This window comes from Ascaphus truei, chromosome 4 (assembly GCF_040206685.1).
Source record: "Ascaphus truei isolate aAscTru1 chromosome 4, aAscTru1.hap1, whole genome shotgun sequence".
Lineage (NCBI taxonomy): Eukaryota > Metazoa > Chordata > Amphibia > Anura > Ascaphidae > Ascaphus > Ascaphus truei.
In genome coordinates, this window is record NC_134486.1 from 354,192,640 (window position 1) to 354,211,331 (window position 18,692).

Sequence of the window (18,692 nt, forward strand, 5' to 3'; positions counted from 1 at the left end):
TGCTAAATGTGGAGCAACGGATGCTACATATGGATCAACGGATGCTAGATATGAATCAATGGATGCAACATATGGATCAACGGATGGATCGACGGATGGAGAAGATAGAGGCTGACATAGCGGGTATACATCATTTGCTCGGTGTTCATGCCCCTGTTTCCCCGACGCCGGAGCAGGAGGGTGGCATGGATGTGCTGAATGGGAGCATCGACCCCCTTCCATCACCAAGCGCACCCCCTCCACCAGAAGATGTAGTGTACATGTATGCCATTGAGGAGAACATGACAACCCCTTCAAGACCACGCCAGGAGGCAACACGGCGACCAAGACCAGAGGAAAGCTTCCTCCCAGACAACCTACCATCGCCCGTCACCTCAAGCACACCCGCTCCAAGAAGACCTACATTCGCTCGCATCGATACGGTGCCCGACATCACCCTGTGCGATCTGCCACCGGCGCTAAGGGAGAAGTAAAGGGTGATGAGTGCTGGTGCACCCCACAAGTATGCCTTGTTACTTTTTAAGCACCATGTGCCCTACTCTTTGTACTGCGACTGGGCCTTCAGAGTGAACTAAGAAGGAAATCGCATAAAAAAAGGCGCTTCCTGCCAATTTAAGAAAGACCATTCTGGGGGAATTGCGGCGCTTTTATACAATTACAGATCCTGTAATGAAAGGCGTTCGAGACTGCATTAATGGTGTTTTGCGCCATGCATGGAATCGGCCATGGAAGGACAATCTGGTGGACTTTCTGGTTTAATTGCGGGTACTGTAAGACCATACTGTTGTGCTGAACTGTACTGTACATGTTTTGACCTGCTGAACATAAATAAAGGAGATGTTTTGACCTGCTGTACTGTATTTAACTTACTGTTTTAACTTGCTGTACACCTGCACAATTTCAGTCCCTGAGGGCCGCAAACAGGCACGGTTTTCAAAGGTTACCCTGAAAACCGGGCCTGTTTTCTGCCCTCGAGGACTGTACTGGTGCACACTGTTTTGCATACCATCCCACTGTATATGTTTTGACTTGCCGTTCTTTAATAAAGGAGATGTTGCGTTTTGTATATTTTATGAATAAAGAATTTGTTTTTAAAACATGTGACTGTAAACCATACTGACTGACTGTAAATGTTTTTACTTTCTATACATAAATGTTTTCACTACTGTAGCAGTAAACCATACCCCTCAACAAGAAAAATTGGTGTATATAGCGCAAAAAATCAAGTGCAGTGACTGTTATAGTAATGTGATGTGACAGTGCAAATATTAATAATAATAATATATAGTGATAAACATAGGCTGCCAGGTGACACCAACTCCAGGACACAGTTGGAAAAAACAAGACAAATATAAACAATACAGACCGGCGCCAATTAGTCCAAGGTGAAAATATGTCCAGCAATGAAAGAGTCCTTAGATTGCAGATAGCTGCAGAAGTATCTTCACAGCTTCACTTCGATTAGTGGAACTCTATGGACATAATGCATGGATGAAAAAACAAAGAGAACAGATCATTGTGCAGTAGCAAAAATCTAAACATACAAGACTAACAGGACAAGACAAACACTACATATAACAGGCAAGGCTGACTATTCCTAAAAAATGTATTTATTAATCACAATATGATAAAAAGAGGTAGCCAACGTGGGATCCGGTGGGTAAAACCGGAATCCTACTTACAGGACTGCCACAGAACATAAGCAGGGGTGCAGGGATATGAGGTAACCGGCCAGCTCCGTCGGTTCTTCAGACCTCCAGGGCTCTCCTCCGCTCCGTGTCCGGAAGCGCATCACACCGCGCGGCTTGACGGCCCTCGTGGAGCTCCTGGAGCTGTCTGTCAGGCTGGATCCGGAAATACGCTAACAGGGGGCGAGTGAAATCGCAGAGCATCCTCTATCTGCTCCAAACAGCTCACGCAGTGCTTGCCAGTCCACAGCTACTCTCAAATGACAAATCGGCCCAACGCGTTTTGTGCGCATGCGCACTTCTTCACGAAACGCGTTGGGCCGATTTGTCATGGAGCAGAGGAGAGCCCTGGAGGTCTGAAGAACCGACGGAGCTGGCCGGTTACCTCATATCCCTGCACCCCTGCTTATGTTCTGTGGCAATCCTGTAAGTAGGATTCCGGTTTTACCCACCGGATCCCACGTTGGCTACCTCTTTTTATCATATTGTGATTAATAAATACATTTTTTAGGAATAGTCAGCCTTGCCTGTTATATGTAGTGTTTGTCTTGTCCTGTTAGTCTTGTATGTTTAGATTTTTGCTACTACACAATGATCTGTTCTCTTTGTTTGTTTTTTCATCCATGCATTATGTCCACGGAGTTCCACTAATCGAAGTGAAGCTGTGAAGATACTTCTGCAGCTATCTGCAATCTAAGGACTCTTTCATTGCTGGACATATTTTCACCTTGGACTAATTGGAGCCGGTCTGTATTGTTTATATTAGTAAACCATACACTTGTTGATGTTTTGAATTGCTATGCACTTAAAATGTTTTTACATTGTACAGTATTTGTAAATAAATGTTTTTGTACTTACTCCACCAATACAAGAACATGTTGATTTGTTTTACATTGTTCCATTGGCTCCTTTGCTACTGTAACAAAATACAGTGTTTCTAGAATGTACACTACTGTCCAGGCATACTGTACTGCATACTGTAGGCATGCTCAGTAAAAGAGTATTAAAAAAATAGAAGACATGTACTGTACTGTACTGTATGTACTGGCACTGTATAGAAGACACATACTGTATGTACAGTACTGTAATACATGTAGAATAAATGCATAGTTTTATGTTTTTTTACACAGTATACTGTATATAAAAAAGTATTGTATACTGTACGGCCGGAAAACATCAGCATACTGTTTCAGGTACAGTATTCTATCCTAATCAATAACAATGGCCACTAAACTGTAGACTCCGGTACGTGGGTTTTTAAATCCAATTCAGCAATGTGCAGGCATTGTTACACAAAGCGATATTATCCATCGAAATCCCTCCATTAGCCGTTTTCTTTTCTGAGGAAAAACAAAAGAAAGGTTTTACTGTAATGGTCAGCCCCCTAAAGAAGTTCCCAGCCAGTCCCACCAATAATTTTCTCGGGGGGCGTCTCCTGTTCACATGCGTATGCGCCTACCGCCGATGTAATGACACGTATATGCGTTTCAAGAAGGTTCCAATGCGCATGCGCCTAGCGTTCCACCAATTGTTCAGTATCTGCAGCACAGTACTGGAGAAGCCGCTCAGCCAATAATATTGCTTACAGGAGAATCGCTTGACTTTTGAATCGCGCCGATATTGATACTGTATTGTCAAAATAAAAAAAAACACAGAAAATAATACGGCAACAATACTCACCATAGAAATTCCCATTCAGCTGGCGCCGGCGCCGGCCTACTGCCAGTCCAGTGTTCTTAATCATCCACGTCGATAGTTTGCAGCGGGACTAGTACACCTGTAGTAAGCTGATGAGGCTGGAAATTGCTTAGGTACATGCAAGCTTGATCGAAACTGCACGCGAAATCCGGCTCAGGCTTGCTGGATAGACAGCAAGGGTTGTCACTGACGGTGGGACCGTTATTGGAAGCTGGTGCTGGTGCTGGTACATAGCTTGGCAGCGACTGTCGTTTCTTAGTTGGTTTTAACACTACCTTTCACCTTTTGCTGTCTGCATGATCATAGATACAGGAAAAAGCCGGTGATACACACCAATACCCTACAATAAATTGTGGCTCAATACGATAAAAACAGGGATCGCTACATAACCTTTTCCTATTGCACGCTTCCACGTATGAGGAGCTGGCGAAAATTTGTAAAAGTCATAGTTTTCGATAAAATACTGATAAATTTGAACAACTGTTGCCATCTTATCAACTGTTGCATTAATCGCGGCCCATATCAAATACGCATAACTACTGCCGGGTTTTTGGAAAACGGGCTGCACTTGAACACTCATGGCGACGGCTCTCTGGAGAATACTGTAACAGAAACTGATCTTTGTCTTTATTTAATATGAAAAGCCTAAATTGATATATTTTTGCAACCTCTTCCTTCAGTCTCAAGGCCAATTTACAATAGCACACTGTGTTATCTTTTTTAAACGAAACACCTGCAAGTCGACACATTACTGAAGCGCATGCGCATTACAATTCATGAATATCTGCCATCTGGCGGACACGCGAAGAATTGCAACCTATTAAATCCGAACCATTCTCAATAAACGCATCAACCGTGCGTCAACCACGCATGACCCGCGCACGACCCGTGGCTGAGAATGCAAAATGAATGCGGCATGCTCCCGGTGAAGTGCGTCGCATTCCAGGAAAAAGCCAGGGAAAAACCGGCGATGTGTTAGAATAAAATGAGCCGCAGCAGTATGATATGTATATACACTGTACTCCCTAAGGATAATTGGAATAGATAAATCACAGTTATCTTTGCAGTTATGCATATGTGTTTGTGACTATGTACATATACATACAAATATGCATATATATATTAACAAACTAATATGCAAATGATTGTGTCATATTCACAGAATGGAATTAAAGTGGTGGTCTGTGGACATACCATAAAGGGCATATATGCCTATTACATACTGAACGGAAATTCATCTATTCCGTTGCTAAATTAATAAGAAACAAGGAGATACAAGGAGATAAAATCAGCAATTGAGTGCTTTATTTCCAAGGTTATTGGATAACTCCAAACTAAGTAAATTTATCTGATGCGCTACAATCACCTAACAGACAAAAGCCTCATCATTAGAGGGACTGGTGCATTTCCATTGGCACTCCCACCTTGCTGGGGATAAAAGAAAGATGACGTCACTATAAAATTCACCCCTCCCTCCTGACGAAGTGTACGGGCTGTACACGAAACGTGCATAGGGAATTTTAGGGACGCCACGACGGTGGCATCAAACACGTGAGGCGGCGGTATCCGGAAATGTTTCGGGATCAGATTGAATGGTGATTATACCACTGACATTGGCTTTCTAAGCTACTGTAGCTGTAATGGTTATTTTGTTTGTAGCTATTATGTTGCTCCCTAAGTAACTTAACTACAAATATAGCTTGACAATCATGGCGATTAACTACATTGTATCAGCCCAGTGTCTATGTACAGTATAAGTTACCAGCCTAGATGGATCCTATTACACGTCAGCTTTTATTACAACATGCACCTCTGCTGATTAAACCTTATGGTTATACACGAGTATTAACCCCTTCCTTTTCCATTACTTACTGTTGGCGTACATTACTACAACAAAGTGCCTGCACAATGCTGTAAAAGGGTCATATCTACATTTTTATGCAATTATTTACTGTTATACTAGTGTATTATATCCATGATTTTCGTGGTCTCTGGTTGATAATTATACAAGCACCTACTCTATGAGTTTAACATCACAGATTTATACTATAAGCATCATCTGTTATTCCAATGGGACTATTATTATCTTTAGCTCTTTATCTCTAAATAGGTTTTGGACATAACATCTATCTATGGATATTTTACTGACATAGAGATATTACATAAGTGTAAGGATATTATTACAATATGTGAATACCGATTGGTACTGCTATACTAATATTCTACTTTGATATATTACTTATCTTTAGTAGTCAGTATTCATTAGCCCCTCATTGGAGACTTTAAATACCACTGTAAATATAACACTTGCGTTGTTGTTGAAGAAATAAAACTTTATTATTTTCTATTTTACTATTTTTCTAGGTTAGTGGTACATATGAGGTGTATTATATACCTCTTCATTAGAATATTGGTATTCTTGATTATTAAATCATGGTAATATGATACTTATCTATGTACTTTGAGTGCATTATACAGGGATCTTATGTGACAGCTGTACCTCACATACCAAGTTGTTTGCTCTTTGGGTAATAGCCAGCATACATCTCTCCATACTTTTTTGCATTGCAGAAGCTTTTGAATTATCTCCCCATTTAGGTTCAAGTTTAACATCCATGCATGAGCACGGGCAGAATACACTTGTTGAACACTTTCTTCTTGAGACCCAGAATGAAGGTTTCCTTTGAAATATTGTCTTGTTTATTCCAAATGCATTCCATCCCATCATCATTCTCCTATTGATTAGCTTCAAAAAGTTCCTATTCATTGTTATTTGCAAGCCAAGGTAGACAGTCTTCGACTTTTTCTAGTTCTATTTGTAAGGATTGGGCTTCGGTCCTGCCCCGTGATGCGTCTCATGACGAGAAGGATGATGCGCCTCACACTGAGGTTGCGCACAGGTGCCATGCGGCCAAGCGTGAGGACACTGCACAGAACGGGCTTAGGCTCCACCCTTGTGAAACGTCCCGTGACGTCTCTGGCGACGCACCTCACACGCAAGCTACGCGCAAACCACGCTCTACCCCTACCTGGATCGGGCTTAGGCTCCGCCCCTGTGACGCGGCTGTTATGCGACACAGAACCTCCCTCGTGCTCAAGCACCTATGTGCCGGCATTGTGCTACCAGGGACACGCTTAGGGTTAACACCATCACCTATTACCCCACACCTGCGGTACACTCCGCCCTTGCCTATCAATGCACAGAATGGGTTTAATCACTCATTGCTCACAGCCTAGGGGAGCCATTGGCTGTTACTCCCTTATATGCTCAGCCATTCCTCCTGCAAGTGGGCTGAACATAACCATAGCTTTGTGACTAAGTGCTTGCCTCAAGTAGCCTGCTGCTTTCCTTGCCTTGCACATTCTGCCTGATACCTTTTCGTTGTACGTGACCTCTGATTGTACCTGGACCTCTGCCTTCTCTGACCCTTGACCTCGGCTTGCATTCGGACTCCCACCTCCTATACTCCTGGACCCTGCTATGCACAACGACCATCCGACTTCTCCAATCATAGACCACGGTGAGTATCACAACCTCTCTGACCTCTCATACCCTGACCCGGCTATACGACTACAACTCTGTACTCTGGAGGTCGGTGTATTCTAACATCCCCACCTCAGCCTCATGGCCCGTCCTCTTTGTGGTGAGCACCCGTTACACTATTCCATTTATTTCAATCTTTTCAGACTTGACACAATTATTGAACATCACGTTGGTATTGCTGAGATTCATATGGAGGCTCACATTCTTACTTGCTTCGGCGAGTTCTCCAATTTGTTGCTGGAAGTTTTCTGGACTTGTGGCAAAAATAACAGCGCACAGTTGGTTAGGATATACAGCAGGGCCCCGCTTCTCGGCGCAGACCATAGGTCGTGCATGCGCAGAACAGCGTAAAATGCCGGTTTGCGTATGCGCAGAACTGAAAATCGCCGGATCTGCTTTCCGGCAATTTTCACTATAAGGCGGGCCCCTGGAACGGAACCCGCCGTATACCCGGGGCCCTCCTGTAGTCAATTTCAATCTTGACTCCATTGTGTCCATTCAATGTTCATTTTCTATTTGGATACTTCTTGAAGAATAAATGAAGGATTTAGAAATTTTAGCATTCTGCAAATTCTACCAATCTGTCCCCACGTACATTTCTGTACCGTAACCTTACTTATCAACTGATGCTTCGTATTTTTAATGGGCACAAATCTTTGCATTGAAATCTTCTATAACAATCTTGAGGAGACAATTTCCTTTGCTGTTAATGTCACGGGAGACCAATGCTTTTAACACCTTAATTACCGGATCCTTTGATTGAACAAAGCGTGAGATAAAATAAATTGTGATTTATTTACACGAGAAACACTCACAGCTTGATTTACAAAATAACACGAATAAACACTTACTGGAACGGGGCAAATATAATCATGATGCGGGGTATTAGCAACCGCGTTAATTCCTGCATCAGGTTTTTGAACGAATATCGCACGTGGTAAATTATTACCACAAGGTTAATGAATAGCAACTTAAAATTGCAGTAATAACGACCGTAAAAATTGTTTTACCAGGTCTGATATTCACTTCACTTCAATTGAGTTTGATGTACAGTATTCGGGCCAATAAGTTCTCAATCAGTCAATAATTCCTTGCTAGAATACTCTATTAACATGTGTCTTGTTGCTGCCATCTCATTGGTCCTTCCTAAAAACCTGTTCAGTATCCTTTTTATATCCCTATTCTTTGGCTAACATGCTTTTCTTTTGATATTGCTTCTGTTTAGCCATTTTCCCATCCCTCCTCCGGCCATTGGGATCCTCTTCACCTCTTCCGAGCTGTCACTCCTGACCCCGCAGTGTGACAATTGAATCGCTTCAAGCAAAGGTTATGGAGGATAGAACAGTAAAGGAACTGAAAACAATGATATGCAAAATATGAAGCAAAACCAGGAATTAAATTAGGTTTGATACATCACAGGAGGCAGGGAAATGTGAAGACCTGGTGGGCCAAATGGTTGCCATCTGTAAACAATGTATATGTTTCCATAGCCTATTACTGTATTTGTCCTGCTTCTGTAGCAGTGCCCAAAGATACCTCCATTGCTCAGAAAATTAAATGCAACTAAACCTCATAAACAGATGTTGTATCAAAATATCTTAAATCTGAATACAGATTCAATACATTATTTGCTGGTATACGAATAGTGCCATTTATATAAAATACTATATACTGTTTATTTAATAAAGGTTTATATTTTTACACAAAACATTTCACTACGAGGGAGCTACGGCACATGCACGCTGTCATCTCTTCTTGAGCTGTCATTGCTGTTATAATAACATTATCTGCCTCACACATGTTTACCTCAGGGATATTTAGCCAGTCATAATTGACTTCTGAACACAAACAAACCTACAGGCAATCTTTAATCCATATGGGTCCACTTCCTCTGGGAAGCAAATAATTGCATGGCCATTTAACCTCTTTGCTGCAATGCAGTATGTTGCAGGCCCCTCCGGAATTAAAGCTGTTAAGAGAATTTTCACGAGACCAAATACAGAAATTGTATAATGGCAATAAAAAAAGCTAAATTGTATATTAACGATGAACACTAGTACTACAACATCCATTTTAAGCAACAATGTTTATTTTTTTTACAATAGCGAATTTTTATTCAGTGAGATGTGATTTTGCTTTTCTACACCTTATACTCATTAAATGGAACTCAAAAACCTCACGTACAAGCTGCATTATCCATTTATGAAAATGTTAATGTCTCTCTGGATTTCATTCACTAAAGTCCATCAGAGCTGTGCTTGTGGAAGTTTACGAGGCTCTGAGAAAATAAAATTAGCATGACCAGTAGCTACACAAATAATAATTGGCTTAATTGACATCTAAATATTGTTTCCCTCAAGATTTAATACGGCCACACTGCAAATGTTTAGTTATCACGCTGAAAAAAAGCCAAAAGCTAAACATCTCTTACTCCATGAAATATATTCTAACATAGATTCAAGTTGTGACTAGATCCTCTGTCTTCATTTATACATTGACCCAAATCATTGTCATTTTCTGAGGCTATTTCCATGTCACAACCTACTATAGCAAGACTGGAAAGCCATCAATTTTCTGAGAAGAAAATTGTACGAGTTGTACTGTAGAACAACACAGAAAAATACTGACCTTAATTTTCAGTTGAATTCCTAGAAATATAGGTGTATATGTCCCTATATAAGCGATAAAACCCTTAAAGTCCCATAAAGCTTTGTGGAATATGCAATACTGATTGGTGGTTTGCAATGGCTTGATAAAGTTAAAAAAAATAGTACACTGAAAAGACAATGGATACAGGTAGTTAATTCTAGCCTCCACAAATGAAAAGAGAAGATGTGGAGGGAGAGATTTATCTGAGGTTCAACGGGTCCCCCATTTTCTTAGCTATCCAACAGTGGGCCTCATGCAGTAAGCGTTGATAAGGGAAATATGGCCATTTTATAGCCAAAATTGGGTTTGAGATTCAGTAAGCGCCGATAAGTGCTTCATATCGCCAGGTTTCGGAGCCGATAATTTGGTTATGGCCAGTCGGCTGCCGATAAGCCTGTTTTCGACACTGATCGCCACTTTTTTAAATCGGCTGGATTCAACAAAAAAAAACAGCTTATCGGGGCTGATCGGCACTACGAAATTGAGATGTTATGGCCGATTTCTCCCGCCAACTAAAGTTGGCATTTTGGACGGGAGAACGATCGCTAAGGCTGCCGGAACGGCACTTAGAAAAAAAAAATCTTCTGTACATCAATGGAAGTCAATGGAGCGGGGACGTATAACAGTATAGTACTGTTTACGTTTCATTGCTCACAATACAAGGGGGATTTGCATTACAGTGTGGGGGCATTCCCTGCATTGTGTCACAGCTGATGTGTCTTATTTGCATAACATTCGACTTTTACATGTTTTCAGCATTTGCGGGTCACATTACTCATCATGTGATGATGTGGCAAGGGAAAATACTATACTACACTCTTAAAGGAGAACCTCACATCATATCACACATTTTACTCAACTCAGCGACAATTATTTACATGATGTCACACATGTCACACATACACCGTATATTCATGTTCCTTTACATTACACAATGCTTGTAATGTGTCACGCATCTTTAAACCTTCATGTACATCTAAATTCTCATGTTTACATCTACGTTTGGGTCCTCCCTATTTTCATGACGTCACTTATTGGACGCTCAATCACATTGCATGTTTACATTGTAACCGTTGCATTACAAGCACTTCAACCTAACTTATACACACATGTACAGTAATTCATCATTGGGACACCTTGTAAACTCATTCTATAGCAACTATCCTCCTTACACAAATGCATGCATATGCACACGACTATTCATTGTTGGCAACATGTGACAATAACATGGCTAATTACACATGTTACACAAAACTTTTCCCACGTCAATCTCAGCCTTTTTGTCTCATTACATGACTGACTCTTGCGTTCACAAGTGTTACATGCATTGCACATGCAACTATTTATTTGCAAGCAATCTTTGTACAAAGCTTCACGTCACATCATTGCCAAATATCATCATTCCCTGCAGAATACACACAACAAATACTTAGAACAACAAGTGCACACAGCTTGCCACAGAAGTACTTTATTATGTTAATGTAACACCTTGCATTTTACTATGTCACCTGACATCATCACATACCTATTTAAAGGACGCACATTACCTGCTCATTCACAGCTACTCATTTCAAAATGTTGCGAATGTTTAGGAGACGCAGGAACATTCTTTTCTATGACATGCTTGCTGATCAAGAGAATGATATAGGGCAAGGTAGGGACACACCGAGGGACAGTGACAGTGACGCGGATACGACAGGGACAGGGAGAGGGACAGGCCGAGGGACAGGTAGAGGGACAGGAGATCAGAGGAGAAGACAGAGGAGACAACTTGTGCCTCGTCCGCGTCTGTACAGGGAGAGAACCCTGTTAGATGGGATGAGTGAGGAGGAGATTGTAAGTCGCTATCGTTTGAGTTCAGCAGCAATCTTATCTCTTTATGAGGAGATAAGGGGGGATTTAGATTTTTTCACAGCCAGAGGTCGTGCAGTCCCTGGGCTTGTTAAAATGCTGTGCTCATTACATTATCTTGCTTCCGCGTCATACCAGACAACTGTGGGCATAGTGGGCGGGGTCTCGCAATCTACATTCTCGCGGGCCTTGACCCAGTTTCTCTATGCACTCAATAGACGCGCTAGGAATTATATTCATTTTCCTACAGAGGCAACAGAGTGGCTGGAAGTCAGGACTGGCTTTTATAATATAGCAGGGATACCATCTGTGCTGGGTGCAATCGATTGCACACATGTTGCTTTGATTGCACCTAGTCAGAGTGAGCATGTGTACCGCAATCGGAAGCACTACCATTCACTCAATGTACAGGTGGTATGTGATGCCACGATGAGGATAATGCATGTGGTACCCAAGTTCCCTGGTTCCAGTCACGATTCCTCTATCCTGAGGAACTCTTCAGTCTTCCATGCGTTCGAAGAGGGTCATTTTGAACCTGGTTGGCTGCTGGGTGAGTACACATTTACATGTTCTAACACAAAACACATTTTGATTTAGGAATGTTGGCATTGTACAATTTGATCACTAATGTCAGCTTATGTGTGCTCCATTCATTATAGGTGACTCAGGATACGGAATTAGGCCGTGGCTCTTGACTCCGGTGCTAAACCCTCAAACTGAAGCAGAGGAGAGGTACAATGCAGCCCATATATCTACAAGATCTGTTATAGAGAGGACATTTGGCCTACTCAAGACCAGGTTTAGGTGTCTGGACAGAACTGGTGGGGCTCTTCTATACAAGCCTCAAAAAGTGTCTGATATTATCCTTGCCTGTTGCATTTTGCACAATGTTGCACTCAGGCACAATGTACAGTCAGACCTAGCTGAGGCTTTGGTAGACGAGCATCCCACCCATGTAGCTGCTGAAAATGAACAAACAGCCAGTGGTGGCCAGACACGACAGAATCTCATCAATTCATTTTTTTCTTGTAAGTACAAACTCATATGTTCCTAGTACTACTTTTATAGTTTAATTATGTTATATTAACAATAATGTTTCTTTATATAACCTTCTGTTAGGACACAGATGAATATGGGTTGCACACCTTTCTTTTCTCTGCTGTGTGCACAAAGGGATGTGGCACCGGTATGTTATTGTTGCACAGGTTATATAATCCCTCTTCAATTGTACTTTAGTTGTGTGTATGTGAATACAACTTGGGTAACAAAGCAATAATATTTTAGCATTGTGTTATTCCTTATGCTAAGACAAAACACATATTATGCCCATAATCATTCATGCTTCTAGTATGCTTACATACAATGTTATTGGTGCAGTGTAACATGTACATCCAGATGATGTGTACACCAGGCTGATTTACATTTTGAATGTCATTAAATATACATGGTGTTGCACATTTAACACCAAATACACACTTTGATGTGTTCTTTACGGTACTGAAGATGGCATGTCAATGTTTGCAATTTATATATTGTTCCTTTGCATTATAGGTATATTTGCAGTATGACTGATCATGGTATGTATATTTGCTGACATCTCTCATAAGATGTGGCTACCTCAATCTTCCTATAATTATTGGAACTAAAAACCCAACATATTGGTTTAAACACAAATGTTACATATATGTACTTTCTGTATCATGTATATGCATTTAGCTACTCTTGAGGTTTCATGTGCATTGTATTACAAAATGATTACTCACATTTCATCACATTTTATGTATGTTTCCTTATAATTTCCATTAATGTAATATAGAGGTGTTTGGAGAAAAGGGGATAACTGTACTTATTTGTTTACTTACGGGAGCACATTCATCACTAGCATAGACACACTTTTTAAGACAACTGTTTGTGTGTGTATCAATTGGTGTAGGATCCATGTATAACACCGACAAATGATAACACCAGCTTTATTATGGTAGCTTATATCATCATATTGACTATACTATGTATTTCTAAACGATTAATAAACACAGTAAACTATAGTTAGTTAGGTTAATGAAATATACACAGAAACGTACTTCATAACATGATGGTGATGTCATATTCAGAACATCATGCATTGGAGGGGACCATAACATCTGGCCAGTAACATTATTTGCTACAGTCCCAAACCATTTTATCTACATACCCATGTAACAAGAGATTTTAAAAATAAATGGCTACTTGGTTGTAAGTGTCCTTTACATTGGGAGAAGGAGTGGCTCACTGAGTAAAGACACACACTGGCACTGATAGTTTGAAGCAGGGGAGTCTGGTTCAATTCCCGGTGTGGGCTCCTTGTGACCTTGGCCAAGTCACTTTATCTCCCTGTGCCTCATGCGGCAAAAAAACATTTGTACGTTCCACGGGCCAGGGACCTCAGGCTGAAACATGTGTCTGTAAATCGCTGCGTACAACTAGCAGCCCTATACATGAACATGCTCATATTATTATTATTATTGTTACATAGTTTCGACAGTCATACGTTCCATTACATATTAGAATACACAAATGTGTTAGCAGAGTGGGAATGGTTGTTATATATAAAACACACCATGTCATAAAATGTTAGTAGTCATTAAAGAACACTCAATAAAAATTCATGAGGCACTCTTTTGCAACATCATTATGTTAATTAAGTGCTTATGCAATATAGGCATAAGGGTATCACATTTTTAATTGTTTGTTAATAAGCGCTGCAAGCAATATAAAATTAGTTCCATATGTAGTATAGTAGTCGGTGGCTCCTCCTCACAATCATCTCATATAAAGGTAGACTCTTCTGAAATCATACATTGATCCGATTGTATCTTCCCCGACATCTCTGAAATACAGCAAACACATGATGGTCAAATATGGCACCTTACTAGATATGCATCCGTGACAACGCGTTACGCAGCTCTATATGATTGTGTAGATACACACGTCAGTCACTTATATGTTAGAAGTAAAACTGTTCATCAGTATGTAATGTTTCTTTAAATTTGTAGCAGGCATAACTATGTATAAGAAGTGAACGTTGCCTGTATACTGAAAGATGTGCGCGCACATCTTTGTGTGCGCACGCACTTCACGCTTGGCTCCACTAACTGTTAGCGCATGCGCAAAACAAAGCGTACGTTGTGCGTTCAATACATGTTGAAAATACCAGTAAACATAACATCTTTATTTCAAATACAATGAAGACGAAACTACATTCGTTCTAAACGAGTACATCTGTATTCTTTTTAAACAGACGTGTTTGAACAGAAAGCACGGCCGATAACACAATGCGCAAATGCAATACGTGTGACGTCATGTTAAGCCAGCGTGAAACGCACGCTAACACTCCTCCCACTCAATTAACATTCGGCTAACGCCCAGGGTACGCCTACAAACACTGAGCCGCACGCATCACACACTGCAGTTACCGTTACTATAACAAAACATGACAGCCAATAGGCTTTGAGGCGCGCACGTCGCTTGGGGGCGGGACTTACATCAGTAATCCTTTTTAAGGACGCCTTGGCCCATGACAAGGGTCCCACGTCATACGTGGTGGACCCGGTTTTCAATGTTGTAGATGTTGCATGATAACAAAACAGGTATGTGTTAGAGTAATGGAAAAATGTTGCTAATATGTTTAAAGGGATAGGAAAGTACGTATATTTATTCCGTCAGCAATGTGTACTACTCTTTCAGGTTCTACTATATTGTATTAGGAAACAATTTGTTTGTGATCGCTACATGTTATGCAGTCTGCAATGTTACGCTGTATCCACGCATTGAAAGTGAAAATGGTGGTTACAAAAAAAAAAAAAATTTAAACGCAGAGTCAACGCATAACGATTGTTATATTTACCATTCTTCTAGAATTAACTCTTCGCCTGGCTGCAACTGGTCGCTCCAGAAATGCAAGGCATTTTCATCCACGCTTAACCCAACCGCTGAATCCAGTATGACACATATCTCCTCCAGGATGCGCTCATAGGAATCGCCACTGCTTTCTTCAAATAATTGGTCGGGAGGTAGGTTCATTTCTTCGGGTTCCCATTCCAATGCATTTTCAGCTGAAAGGCTTGGTACATAATCATAGTACTTTTGTTCTTGTACAATGTGGGTTTCAGGAATGGAGGCTGCAGATATTGCAGCACGTATCGATTCAAACGGATCAGTAGTAGCGGATACATTGCTATTGCCATTAGGAATAAATATGCCTTTCACGACAATATAAGTGCCGTCTTTCAGGAGAAATTGTTTTTCCGGGGCAATCTTCCAGAAACCATAGGTGTGTTGTAGCTTATCCTGGTCACGTTCAAAAAAGTCATTACTTGATAAAGTGAATCTTATTGAGGAATTAAAATTCCGTGCATGCTTACGGTCTTGGTAATAAGGATATTTTGCTCGAATGAAATCATCGATTTGGCGTGTGCTTGCTTTCTGTCCGCGACTGTTCAAGATGGCTTCACAGATCATGTACTTATACCCTAAAAGGGGATTAATATTGTTAACGAATTCATCAGCCATGTCTGAGTAGCACAAAAGCTGTATGCAGGTCTGTGTTATTTGCTCATCAAAATGAATGTGCTGAATGGCTACCATCTCCTGTTTTTCCTTGTCAAGGTCAACAAAACTAACTACTTTGACTCCTTATTTCAAACGCCAATTGGATTTGTTTGTCTAATTGGGTTAACAGTTGTGGTTCGTGATATGGGACTGTGGGAGAAACATTTCTCCTTCTTTTATCTCGTTTGTGAAAAACATCCCTAGACTTTGAATGCGTTCACATAGTGTTTTTTTGAAAACTAACAAAGACCACTGTGTGAAAATATTTCTTAGCCAGGCATATCAGTAAAAACACACACCTGCAAAAAGAAATGTTTTTTCCCCGCTTACATTTCTGTGTGTATGTGAAAGTCTGGTTAACTCCCTGTCTGCATGAGTTTAAATACGTGTGTGTATATATATATATATATATAAATATATCTCTCTTATAAAAATATATATATATTTATATATTATATTTTATTTTTTTTAATATTGCAGGAGTACACACAACATTGATGGCATTAAGTATACCTTGTATGAAACCTATTTAAATGGTGAGAAACATGATTGAATTAAGTAATAAACATTTGTTTAAGCACAATACTGTTAGAGTCTCATACTTAGGATATTTCTCAAACATTAGGCCTGTATTATTAAAATAGTGTTTTCACAAGGAAGCATGAAGTGTATTAGTTTGTAAAATACATGTATACCAGTTTATATAGTACTATATATATATATATATATATATAACTATATATATATATATATATATATATATATATATATATATATATATATATATATATATACACACACACACACACACACACACACACACACACACACACACACACACACACACACACACACACACACACACACACACACACACACACACAGTGTGTGTGTGTATATATATTATTATACATTCTGAGATGTTATTGAAACGAACACACAAATGATTAAAGGACAAAATTACAATGGCCAAGCAAGGCAAAGGTAAGTAATAATTTACACATAATCCTGCTGTACACGTACAAGAAAGATGTTTGCACTTACTTAGGTGTTTTTATAATTGCATGTGACTAATATGCATATGCAATTCTTACATCAATTAACACACCCAAATGCAATGTTTGTCTGCAAAGTCAATGGCAGCTTCTCTAAACTTAGCAACTGGCTCCTGGTGGACCATTACTGAACAGACGATTAAAACATAAATATTTATAACACAATTAATTATGAGTGTTAACATTTCCAAAACTTCACGTGTACAAGAACATAGTTGAAAGTTTGGAAACAACACAGTCTTCAGCATACATACAATAGTAATTAGATAATCTGAAGTCAACAAAACAAGGCCAAAGACATATTTTCTGAATTATAACATTTATTTTTTTTGTTCCTTTTGCGAGCGTGTAACAGGCCTGCTTGTTGTCTCTTGAATTTTCCTTTTTCTTTTGCCACCAACTTTAGGCACAACAGAGCCACTTTGAGTGGCCTCTGGCACTTCACGGGCAGGGCTTGTGGCCAGTGACTCACCTACAGGGCTTGTGGCCAGTGACTCACCTACAGGGCTTGTGGCCAGTGACTCACCTACAGGGCTTTTGGGCAGTGATTCACCTACAGGGCTTTTGGGCAGCGATTCACCTACAGGGCTTTTGGGCAGCGATTCACCTACAGGGCTTTTGGGCAGTGACTCACCTACAGGGCTTGTGGGTACTGACTGTTCACGGACAGGGCTTATGGCAAGTGACTCACCGACAGAGCTTGTGCCCACTGACACATGTGAGCAAGTTGGTAGACACTGCACAAGTGATGGTCGGTCTGTTTCATGTGAGTCTTTTTTTGTTTTTGACCAAAAACTGGTCAGTAGTAACTGCTTGTGTTTTCTTTTTGTGGCCTCCTTTGTAGGTGTCAGCTGCTGAATTTGTACAGATGGCAGCGGTAGGATGTCGTCAGGAACCTGCACAGCAATGTCTGCTACTTGACCGGTAACATTTGGGCCTGGTGAATGAATATCAGATGAATGTGGTGAAAACTGACCTGCATGAACAGATCCTGGCTGTGAGGTGTTGAATTGTGGTACATTAGTCATTCTCCAGTAATTAGCTTGTGTTTGCTGAACAACTAATGCTTCGAATGAGGTGTTGATTTTTTGCAACTGTTTAGGCACTTCAATGAAGACTCTGTGGAGATGTGCCAATTGTGATACTGTTTCTTCCTGCAGTCCAATCATCCTTTCCAGCACTGTCATCATGTCTGAATGGCGACGATTTTCTGCGTCCACTATTTTTCCCTCTGAAGCTACAATTGCATCGTATGTGGAAGTTGATGGACGATTTGGCGGTACAACAGTTTCTATTGGCACCTCTTCATGGTCACATGATTGTATTTCAGTCTCTTCTGCGGCGTCATCCTCATCATACTCATCATCCTCATCACCATGATGTTCTAAAAAGAAATGTACACATTATTAAATGGCATGTTAATGTATGCTGTGTTACTATGTAATTGTACTGTGTCCTATTAACACCTAACATGTTAGCATACGTTTTATAACCTCACATTAAAAACTACCTTGACTTACGAATAATGTTTGGACTCAGTATGAAATATGAATGAATGAAAAGTTGCTCTAAACTCCGAAGTCCTACATGATAGTTCACATCACTAACACAATACATGTT

At 40.4% G+C, this 18,692-nt stretch overlaps 1 long non-coding RNA gene across 2 annotated transcripts; it reads left to right on the top strand.

Annotated features, from left to right (window-relative positions):
* Positions 1 to 12,166: 12,166 nt before the first annotated feature.
* On the top strand, positions 12,167 to 18,445 carry LOC142493737 (uncharacterized). Of its 2 annotated transcripts, none has more exons than XR_012801193.1 (5): positions 12,167 to 12,458; positions 12,550 to 12,616; positions 12,982 to 13,007; positions 15,325 to 15,479; positions 17,917 to 18,445. It is a non-coding gene; the product is annotated as an uncharacterized LOC142493737 (long non-coding RNA). The 2 variants fall into 2 exon arrangements; XR_012801194.1 differs by lacking the exon at positions 17,917 to 18,445 and adding an exon at positions 16,498 to 16,557.
* The last annotated feature ends 247 nt before the right edge of the window (positions 18,446 to 18,692 follow it).